This window comes from Oncorhynchus tshawytscha, linkage group LG09 (assembly GCF_018296145.1).
Source record: "Oncorhynchus tshawytscha isolate Ot180627B linkage group LG09, Otsh_v2.0, whole genome shotgun sequence".
Taxonomy (NCBI): Eukaryota; Metazoa; Chordata; class Actinopteri; order Salmoniformes; family Salmonidae; genus Oncorhynchus; species Oncorhynchus tshawytscha.
Window position 1 is genome coordinate 5967981 of NC_056437.1, and position 11144 is coordinate 5979124.

Here is an 11144-nt window from a genome sequence, read left to right on the forward strand (position 1 = left end):
TCATTAGACTATTTACACTCTTATTTGTCTTGTCAAAAAAACGTTCATATTTGGTCACAAATTCTTAAAGCTGGTATATAACAACGTAGTCAAAAACGTATAGGCAACCCTTGTTCAATATACAAATAAATGATTATGCAGTATGATTTAAAAGTTGATTTAAAATTGAAGTGTCAAGCCTGCTCCCCCTCTCTGGTGCTCGAGGTCGCCATGCTGCCCATCATTACGCACACCTGTCACCATCATTACGCACACCTGTCACCATCATTACGCACACCTGTCACCATCGTTACGCACACCTGTCACCATCGTTACGCACACCTGTCACCATCGTTACGCACACCTGTCACCATCGTTACACACACCTGTCACCATCATTACGCACACCTGTCACCATCGTTACGCACACCTGTCGCCATCATTACGCGCACCTGTCACCATCGTTACGCACACCTGTCACCATCGTTACGCGCACCAGCGCTTCATTGGACTCACCTGGACTCCATCACTTTATTGATTGCCCCTCTATATCTGTATGTTCCTCAGTTTGATCCCCGTGTCAGCATTAATGTCGTTTTGTTCCCCCTTGTCCAGACGCTGTTCTTGTTTTGTTTCATGTCGGTTATTTATTAAATATTCACTCCTCATCATAAAATGGTACATTCAGGGTGATGACAACGTAAGACGAAAAATTACACACTTTTTTTTCTTTGGATTCACTTCAGTGACTGATAGACTAGCATCGTTATGTTAGCTGTAGAACATCTTATGACTCAATGATGACTCATTCATTTCCCATTGTACAGAGGGATGGTTCAGACAAGAGTGGCCATGCGAAAGTGTACTCGTCAACAGATGACTCAACTCCAACCAGAGAGATGATGTCATCCCGAATGTACCTGTATGGGGAATAGAGAGGACGTTACCCCTATGTACCTGCATGGGGAATAGAGAGGACATTACCCCTATGTACCTGTATGGGGAATAGAGAGATGTTACCCCTATGTACCTGCATGGGGAATAGAGAGATGTTACCCCTATGTACCTGCATGGGGAATAGAGAGATGTTACCCCTATGTACCTGTATGGGGAATAGAGAGATGTTACCCCTATGTACCTGCATGGGGAATAGAGAGGACGTTACCCCTATGTACCTGCATGGGGAATAAAGAGATGTTACTCCTATGTACCTGCATGGGGAATAGAGAGGACATTACCCCTATGTACCTGCATGGGGAATATAGAGGACATTACCCCTATGTACCTGCATGGGGAATAGAGAGGACATTACCCCTATGTACCTGCATGAAAAAATACTCCAGTTTAGTATAGAATACTAGAGGTCTTACTATATAATTCTGGAGTAAACTGTAGTATAAAACTGTAGTTTATTGTAAAACACTGTACTACACACGGTAGTATCCCGCGATCGTCTGTAGCATTTACTATAGAATGTTGTAGTATACTGTAGAATACTATTGCACATGCTACAGTAATGTCTGTAAAAACACCACCGTTTTTTAAAACTATAGCACTGTAAATACTACACTATTTAATTTGCATATACCCTGCCCGTTCCCCTCCCACATACCCTAAATGTACCTGCATGGGGAATTACACGCCAGATAGAGCTACTGTGTTGAATACATGTTATAGAAAAGAACAGATGTTACCCTGATGTCCTGCATGGGGAATAGACCTAGATGTTACCCCTATGTACCTGTATGGGGAATAGAGAGATGTTACCTACCTATGACCTGTATGGGGAATAGACCTGCCTGACCTGTTACCCCTGCCTGTACCTGACCTGCCTGCCTGGGGAATAGAGAGGACCTGCTGACCTACCTGCCTATGTACCTGCATGGGGAATAAAGAGATGTTACCCTATGTACCTGCATGGGGAATAGAGAGGACATTACCCCTATGTACCTGCATGGGGAATATAGAGGCCTGCATTACCCCTGATGTACCTGCCTGGGGAATAGAGCCTGCCCACATTACCAGCCTGCCTGTACCTGCCTGAAAAAACCATACCTGCCAGTTTAGTATAGAATACCAGAGGTCTTACCTATATAATCTGCCAGTAAACCTGCCTGCCAGTATAAAACCTGTAGTTTATTGTAAAACCTGTACCTGCCACGGTAGTATCCCGCTGACCTGTAGCATTTACCTATAGAATGTTGTAGTATACCTAGAATACCAGCCTGCCTGCACCTGCCTACCAATGTCTGTAAAAACCTGCCTGCCAACCTGCCGTTTTTTAAAACCTATAGCCTGCTGTAAATGCCAACCTGCCTGCTGACCTTTAATTTGCATATACCTACCAACCTACCTACCATTTGACCCTGCTGCCAACCAACCTGTGCCACCCTAAGTGACCTGCCTGCCACCTGCCACCTGCCAAGCCTGCCCACCTGCCTGCCAGCCTACCTGTTGAATACCATGTTATAGAAAATAACAGAAGCGCTGAACCTATCTGAATCCTTGTCCTGACCTGCCTGCCAGCCTGACCTACCTGACCTACCTGCCTGCCTGCCTGCCTGCCACCTGCCTGCCTGCCTACCAGCCTGCCAACCTACCTACCTGCCACCTACCTGCCTGACCTACCTACCAACCTACCAACCTACCTACCTGACCTACCTACCAGCCACCTGACCTACCAACCTACCAGCCTACCAACCTACCTACCAACCTACCAACCTACCTACCAACCTACCAACCTACCAGCCTGCCCACCTACCTGCCAACCTACCTACCAACCTACCAACCTACCAACCTACCTACCTGCCTGCCAACCTGCCACCTGCCCACCTGCCTGCCTGCCAACCTGCCTACTGACCTGCCTGCCTGCCTGCCTGCCTGCCAGCCTGCCTGCCTGCCTGCCTGCCAGCCTGCCCACCAACCTACCAGCCTGCCTGCACCTGCCAGCCTGCCTGCCAGCCTGCCACCTGCCACCTGCCTACCAACCTACCTACCTGACCTGCCTGCCAACCTGCCAACCTGCCTGCCCTGCCCACCTGCCTGCCAACCTGCCCACCTGCCTACCAGCCTGCCTACCACCTGCCACCAACCTACCTGACCTACCTGCCACCTGCCAACCTGCCCACCTGCCTGCCAACCTGCCAGCCTACCTGCCCTGCCTGCCTGCCTGCCTGCCTGCCAGCCTGCCTGCCTGCCTGCCTGCCAACCTGCCCACCAACCTACCTGCAACCTACCAGCCTGCCTGACTGACCTACCTGCCAACCTGCCGACTGACCTACCTACCAACCTACCAACCTGCCTACCTACCTACCTGCCTACCAACCTGCCTGACCTGCCTACCAACCTACCACCTACCAACCTACCCACCTACCTACCAACCTGCCTGACCAACCTACCAACCTACCAACCTACCTACTGACCTACCTACCTACCAACCTACCACCTACCAACCTACCCACCTACCTGCCCACCTACCTACCTGCCTACTGAACCTGCTGACCTACCTACCTGCCTGACCTGCCAACCTACCTGCCTGCCTACCTGCCAACCTACCCAACCTACCAGCCTGCCTGACCTACCTACCAACCTGCCACCTACCAACCTACCTGCCACCTGCCCTGACCTGCCTGCCAACCTGCCAGCCTGCCTACCAGCCTACCAACCTACCTACTGACCTGCCCACCTGCCTGCCAACCTGCCTGCCAACCACTGCCACCTGCACCTGACCTACCTACCAGCCTGCCCACCTGCCCACCTGCCTGCCACCTACCAGCCTGACCTGCCTGCTGACCTGCCTGCCTGCCTGCCTGCCTGCCTGCCTGCCTGCCTGCCACCTGCCTGCCTGCCTGCCTGCCTGCCACCTGCCAGCCTGCCTGCTGACTGCCTGCCTGCCTGCCCACCTGCCTGCTGACCTGCCTGCCTGCCTGCCAGCCTGCCCACCTGCCTGCTGACCTGCCCACCAGCCTGCTGACCTGCCTGCCACCTGCCTGCCTGCCTGCCTGCCTGCCTGCCTGCCCACCCTGCCTGCCCACCTGCCTGCCCACCTGCCTGCCTGCCCCTGCCTGCCTGCCCACCTGCCGACCTGCCTGACCTACCGACCTGCCTGCCTGACCTGCCTACTGCCTGCCCACCTACCTGCCCTGACCTGCCTACCTACCAACCACCTGCCTACCGACCTACCTGCCTACCTACCGACCTACCTGTCTACCTGCCTACCCACCTGCCTGCCTACCAACCTGCCCACCTACCTACCTACCTACCGACCTACCTGCCTACCTACCTACCTACCTACTGACCTACCTACCCACCTACCAACCTACCTACCTACCAACCTACCCACCCACCTACCTACTGACCTACCCACCTACCCACCGACCTACTGATGTGGTGTACTCAATTGGGCCGACCAACCAGTGTTCTGCACATTGTCTAACTGGGCTTTCTGCATTGTGTCCCGCCCACCACCCGCCAACCCCTCTTCAATCAGTCTGAATAACCGGTGTCTGTATGTAGCCTCGCTACTGTTATAGCCTCTCTACTGTATATAGCCTCGCTACTGTTATAGCCTCTCTACTGTATATAGCCCCTCTACTGTATATAGCCTCTCTACTGTATATAGCCTCTCTACTGTATATAGCCTCTCTACTGTATATAGCCTCTCTACTGTATATAGCCTCTCTACTGTATATAGCCCCTCTACTGTATATAGCCTGTCATTTTACTGTTGTTTTATTTCTTTACTTACCTATTGTTCACCTAATACCTTTTTTGCACTATTGGTTAGAGCCTGTAAGTTAGCATTTCACTGTACGGTCTGTTGTATTCGGCGCAAGTGACAAATAAACTTTGATTTGATTTAAGAACAAATTCTTATTTTACAATGAAGGCCTATCCCATCCAATGTGTGTGCCTCCCTATGGGACTCCCAATCACAGCCAGATGTGATACAGCCTAGATTTGAACCAGGGACTGTAGTGACACCTCTTGCACTGAGATGCAGTGCCTTAGACTGCTGTGCCACTCGGGAGCCTTTCAGCCCTACTGCTTTCTAAATCCATTTTTCAACTGTTGAAAATAATGTATCTTTGCAGGACAAGGATTATCTCGACTGTCAAGAATGTCTGAATTGCTTTGCCTCCCGTCTCTGGTTGGCTGGATGCAGGTTTCACCATCCAATCATTTCAGATCTAGGCTACAGGAATGCAGGTTTCAACACACTATGGGTTGCTATTTCCCAATTTTCCCACATTAGGGGAAACACAGGGGATTCCCCCCTCCGAAAAAAAACATTTACTTGTTGCTTAATAGTGCATTTCACACTGCTTTTTGGATTATATTTGGATTGTAAGGCTCATATGAATGTCCTGCTTAATATCGTTTATGTGTCATTGTCGCAAATCAACTGCACTATAATTTAATAACATTTAAACTTCAACTTTGGCTAGCTTTGCTACAGTCTATGTGAATGAGTGTTAGCATTTTAGCTAAACAACTGCTGCATGGTTCAGTTGGTAGTGAGCGGCACTTGCAAATGCCAGAGTTGTGGGTTCGATTCCCACGGGGGACCAGTAAGATAAAAAAAAGCATGAAAATGTTTGTGCTCTTTACTGTAAGTCACTCTGGATAAGAGTGTCCTCTGCTAAATTAATGACATGTCAAATATCATTCAAAATAGGTTCATTTTGCAACGATCACAACCAAATATAATCTTAGTTCAAACAATAATCAATACAATATTGTAAGGTATGAGAACAGTAAAATGTGTTGTTGTTTCTAAGTAATAAATAACGGTGTATTTGTTTATGACGTGAATGGTGACTCGGATCATGGCACGGACCCAGGGGAGAACAACTGCACTTTCTCATTGAAGACACGGTAGTTATAGACCGACCGCGGTACTGCAGGCATTGTTTGCAGAAAACAGGATCCCCTCCCCCCATTATAGTGAATGGAAAAATGGAAATCTTCGTGGTCAATCGCTTCGTGTAATAAAAAAATAAAATACATTGTAAGACAATCATGGTAACAATAATTGCTTCTAATAAACCAGATGTACAGTATGTCCATGAAACCGATTATTATAAAATCACACACATAAGGATAATTGAGTTGCTAGCGTTAAGCTGCAGTATTTCCGGTCACACAGGTGTCTGTAATCATGGCTGGGCGTGGCTTGATTTACAGATGTAAATAGAACACATTAAAAAAACATGACTGGAAAACATACGATCATAAATACATACAATTTGGCTACATAGGCCAACAAAACATTTACAATTAAATAGCAAAATCACAATAATCACAAGAATGGCTTCATTTCAAAGTCTATGTTGAGACCGAAATTAAATTAAAGATCCAGTCGGCCTCTCGTTTTATTAACAATAAATTGTCAAGGTCACCCCCGTCTCCTAGGGAGGGTGACGTGGACGATGCCGATATAGCAAAAGGGACGAAATAGAGTGAATCGCTTCCAAAAAGAGGACCGCAACTGGGGTTCGTCGAGTTTTTGCACCTAATCAGAGATTCTTACTTTTAATTCACGTTTCCTGTTTTTACCCGCATCATTTTTATTTTACCACAAGGACAAGTTATAAGATAAATAACTGCCTTAGTGGAGCACGTCATACACTTTTATTGTCGACATGAGACGCCATCTGAACCGACTTTCATTTGGCTTCGATGCGCTATTGAGTCTTCATATTGGAATGAATGGTGTCACGTGATGATGGCTTTATCCATTCATATGTACCGTCATTGCGCGGACCGCGGCAATACGTTGGCATATGAGAATTATATAGAATATGGCAAATATTAATAAATGCTGGCATTTACGGGCTACCTGAGACATGAATCAGATAGGTGGGAGGGCATACAGGCTGTGGTCAATTTATTCATGTGCAAAAGTTAAATAAATTGATCATGGAAACACTTTTGTTTTGTTTTTATCGACACAAGACAGTTCAATGGAACCGCATCGCAGCAGGCAAATCGTCGCGTCTATTTTCTACACACATCTATTATCTACGAAAATGTGAAGTGATAAGTAAGGGATAATGAATATATATAATGTACACGCATATATAATTGGCCTGTGCTGATCTGTAGTGGAGAGCGCAATCTTGTCCATCTAAACTTTTGGAGGTGAATGAGATAGAGTGTGTGTGTGTGTGTGTGTGTGTGTGTGTGTGTGTGTGTGTGTGTGTGTGTGTGTGTGTGTGAAATGCAGTATATTACAACAATCCAAACCCTAACTTGAATAACAACTTATGAAGTGTCCTACAGTACATGTGTACCGCCTGGGGCGTTGGACTAGTAACCGAAAGGTTGCAAGTTCAAATCCCCGAGCTGACAAGGACAAATCTGTCGTTCTGCCCCTGAACAGGCAGTTAACCCACTGTTCCTAGGCCGTCATTGAAAATAAGAATTTGTTCTAGTAAAATAAAATAAATAAATAGAGTGTTAATAATAGTTCATAATAAAAAAGCAAGACCACAACAGAGCAACGATCCAAACACACCACATGTATTGCTCCAGAACAGTCATGACCTCATTGAAAAAGAACAGGATGGAAAAAAAAAACAGCAGGCAATGAGCCAATGAGGAGCGAGTCCAACACAACCTGCTCAGACCTGTTCAGACACACCTATTAATGAAAGAAATCATAAACAACAGAATAAGAAAAATGATCATAACAAATGATCATAACATACAAAAATGCAACAGAAACCGAAAACATCATCATAAAAGATACAGAAACGGGTGTCCTAGTCTAGTTCTCTACTATGATAGGGTGCCCTAGTCTAGTTCTCTATGATAGGGTGCCCTAGTCTAGTTCTCTATGATAGGGTGTCCTAGTCTAGTTCTCTACTATGATAGGGTGCCCTAGTCTAGTTCTCTATGATAGGGTGCCCTAGTCTAGTTCTCTACTATGATAGGGTGCCCTAGTCTAGTTCTCTATGATAGGGTGCACTAGTCTAGTTCTCTATGATAGGGTGTCCTAGTCTAGTTCTCTACTATGATAGGGTGCCCTAGTCTAGTTCTCTATGATAGGGTTCCCTAGTCTAGTTCTCTACTATGATAGGGTGCACTAGTCTAGTTCTCTATGATAGGGTGCCCTAGTCTAGTTCTCTACTATGATAGGGTGCACTAGTCTAGTTCTCTATGATAGGGTGCACTAGTCTAGTTCTCTACTATGATAGGGTGCACTAGTCTAGTTCTCTATGATAGGGTGCCTAGTCTAGTTCTCTACTATGATAGGGTGCCCTAGTCTAGTTCTCTATGATAGGGTGCCCTAGTCTAGTTCTCTACTATGATAGGGTGCACTAGTCTAGTTCTCTATGATAGGGTGCCCTAGTCTAGTTCTCTACTATGATAGGGTGCACTAGTCTAGTTCTCTATGATAGTTCTCTACTATGATAGTGCACTAGTCTAGTTCTCTACTAGGGTGATAGTCTAGTTCTCTATGATAGGGTGCACTAGTCTAGTTCTCTATGATAGGGTGCCCTAGTCTAGTTCTCTATAATGATAGGGTGCCCTAGTCTAGTTCTCTATGATAGGGTGCCCTAGTCTAGTTCTCTATAATAGGGTGCCCTAGTCTAGTTCTCTACTATGATAGGGTGCACTAGTCTAGTTCTCTACTATGATAGGGTGCACTCTATGAGTCTAGTTCTCTACTATGATAGGGTGCACTAGTCTAGTTCTCTATGATAGGGTGCCCTGGTCTAGTTCTCTATGATTGGGTGGCCTAGTCTAGTTATCTACCATGATAGGGTGTCCCTGGTCTAGTTCTCTATGATAGGGTGCTCTAGTCTAGTTCTCTACTATGATATGGTTCCCTAGTCTAGTTCTCCACTATGATAGGGTGCACTAGTCTAGTCCTCTATGATAGGGTGCCCTAGTCTTGTTCTCTACTATGATAGGGTTCCTAGTCTAGTTGTATACTATGATAGGGTGCCCTAGTCTAGTTCTCTACTATGATAGGGTGCACTAGTCTAGTTCTCTAGTTCTCTATGATAGGGTGCACTAGTCTAGTTCTCTACTATGATAGGGTGCACTAGTCTAGTTCTCTATGATAGGGTGCTATGATAGATAGGTGCACTAGTCTAGTTCTCTATGATAGGGTTCCCTAGTCTAGTTCTCTATGATAGGGTGCACTAGTCTAGTTCTCTACTATGATAGGGTGCACTAGTCTAGTTCTCTATGATAGGGTGCCCTAGTCTAGTTCTCTATAATAGGGTGCCCTAGTCTAGTTCTCTATGATAGGGTGCCCTAGTCTAGTTCTCTATAATAGGGTGCCCTAGTCTAGTTCTCTATAATAGGGTGCCCTAGTCTAGTTCTCTATAATAGGGTGCCCTAGTCTAGTTCTCTACTATGATAGGGTGCACTAGTCTAGTTCTCTATGATAGGGTGCACTAGTCTAGTTCTCTACTATGATAGGGTGCACTAGTCTAGTTCTCTATGATAGGGTGCCCTGGTCTAGTTCTCTATGATTGGGTGGCCTAGTCTAGTTATCTACCATGATAGGGTACCCTGGTCTAGTTCTCTATGATAGGGTGCCCTGGTCTAGATCTCTACTATGATAGGTTGCCCTAGTCTAGTTCTCTACTATGATAGGGTGCTCTAGTCTAGTTCTCTACTATGATAGGGTTCCCTAGTCTAGTTCTCCACTATGATAGGGTGCACTAGTCTAGTCCTCTATGATAGGGTGCCCTAGTCTTGTTCTCTACTATGATAGGGTTCCCTAGTCTAGTTGTATACTATGATAGGGTGCCCTGGTCTAGTTCTCTATGATAGGGTGCACTAGTCTAGTTCTCTACTATGATAGGGTGCACTAGTCTAGTTCTCTACTATGATAGGGTGCACTAGTCTAGTTCTCTACTATGATAGGGTGCACTAGTCTAGTTCTCTATGATAGGGTGCCCTAGTCTAGTTCTCTACTATGATAGGGTGCACTAGTCTAGTTCTCTATGATAGGGTGCACTAGTCTAGTTCTCTACTATGATAGGGTTCCCTAGTCTAGTTGTATACTATGATAGGGTGCCCTGGTCTAGTTCTCTATGATTGGGTGCCCTAGTCTAGTTATCTACCATGATAGGGTACCCTGGTCTAGTTCTCTATGATAGGGTGCCCTGGTCTAGATCTCTACTATGATAGGGTGCTCTAGTCTAGTTCTCTACTATGATAGGGTGTCCTTGTCTAGTTCTCTACTATGATAGGGTGTCCTGGTCTAGTTCTCTACTATGATAGGGTGCCCTGGGCTAGTTCTCTACTATCATAAGGTGCACTAGTCTAATTCTCTACTATCATAAGGTGCCCTGGTCTAAACGCCAGGCACCGATCCATGGTCATTCTCCTCTCACTGTTTCTCACTTTAATTGCATCACAAGTAACAAGAAGAATGAAAAAGGTCACAGTTCATATATTTTCACCATTATTACACATGGAGCCGATAATACTCTGAAATTAATGTGTTTTAACCAACCAACCATGGCACAAGGACGCATTAAATGATACAGAAGAAGTCAGATTAAAGAAGAAGTAAACAATGGCTAGCCAGATTAAAGTAGAAGAAGAAGTAAACAATGACTAGCCAGATTAAAGTAGAAGAAGAAGTTTAACAATGACTAGCCAGATTAAAGAAGAAGAAAACAATGACTAGCCAGATTAAAGTAGAAGAAAACAATGACTAGCCAGATTAAAGTAGAAGAAGTTTAACAATGACTAGCCAGATTAAAGTAGAAGAAGAAGTTTAACAATGACTCGCCAGATTAAAGTAGAAGAAGAAGTTTAACAATGACTCGCCAGATTAAAGATGAAGAAGCCATGGTGCCACCTGGTGTATCTTTATTAGAATCTGTGATACTTACACATACAGGTAACTGCCAGAAGAACAGCTTCAATGCACCTCGACATGCATTCTACAGGTGTCTGGAACTCTACTGGAGGGATGTGACACCATTTTCCACAGTAAATGCCATCATTTGGTGTTTTGTTGACGGTGGTGGAAAACGCTGGTCTCAGGCGTCGCTCCAGAATCTCCCATTCGGTTGGGTTGAGATCTGGTGACGGAGACGGCCATGTCCATCATCAAACCATTCAGTGACCCCTCGTGCCTTTATGGATGGGGCCATTGTCATCCTATGGGGGCATAGCCATGGTGCCAA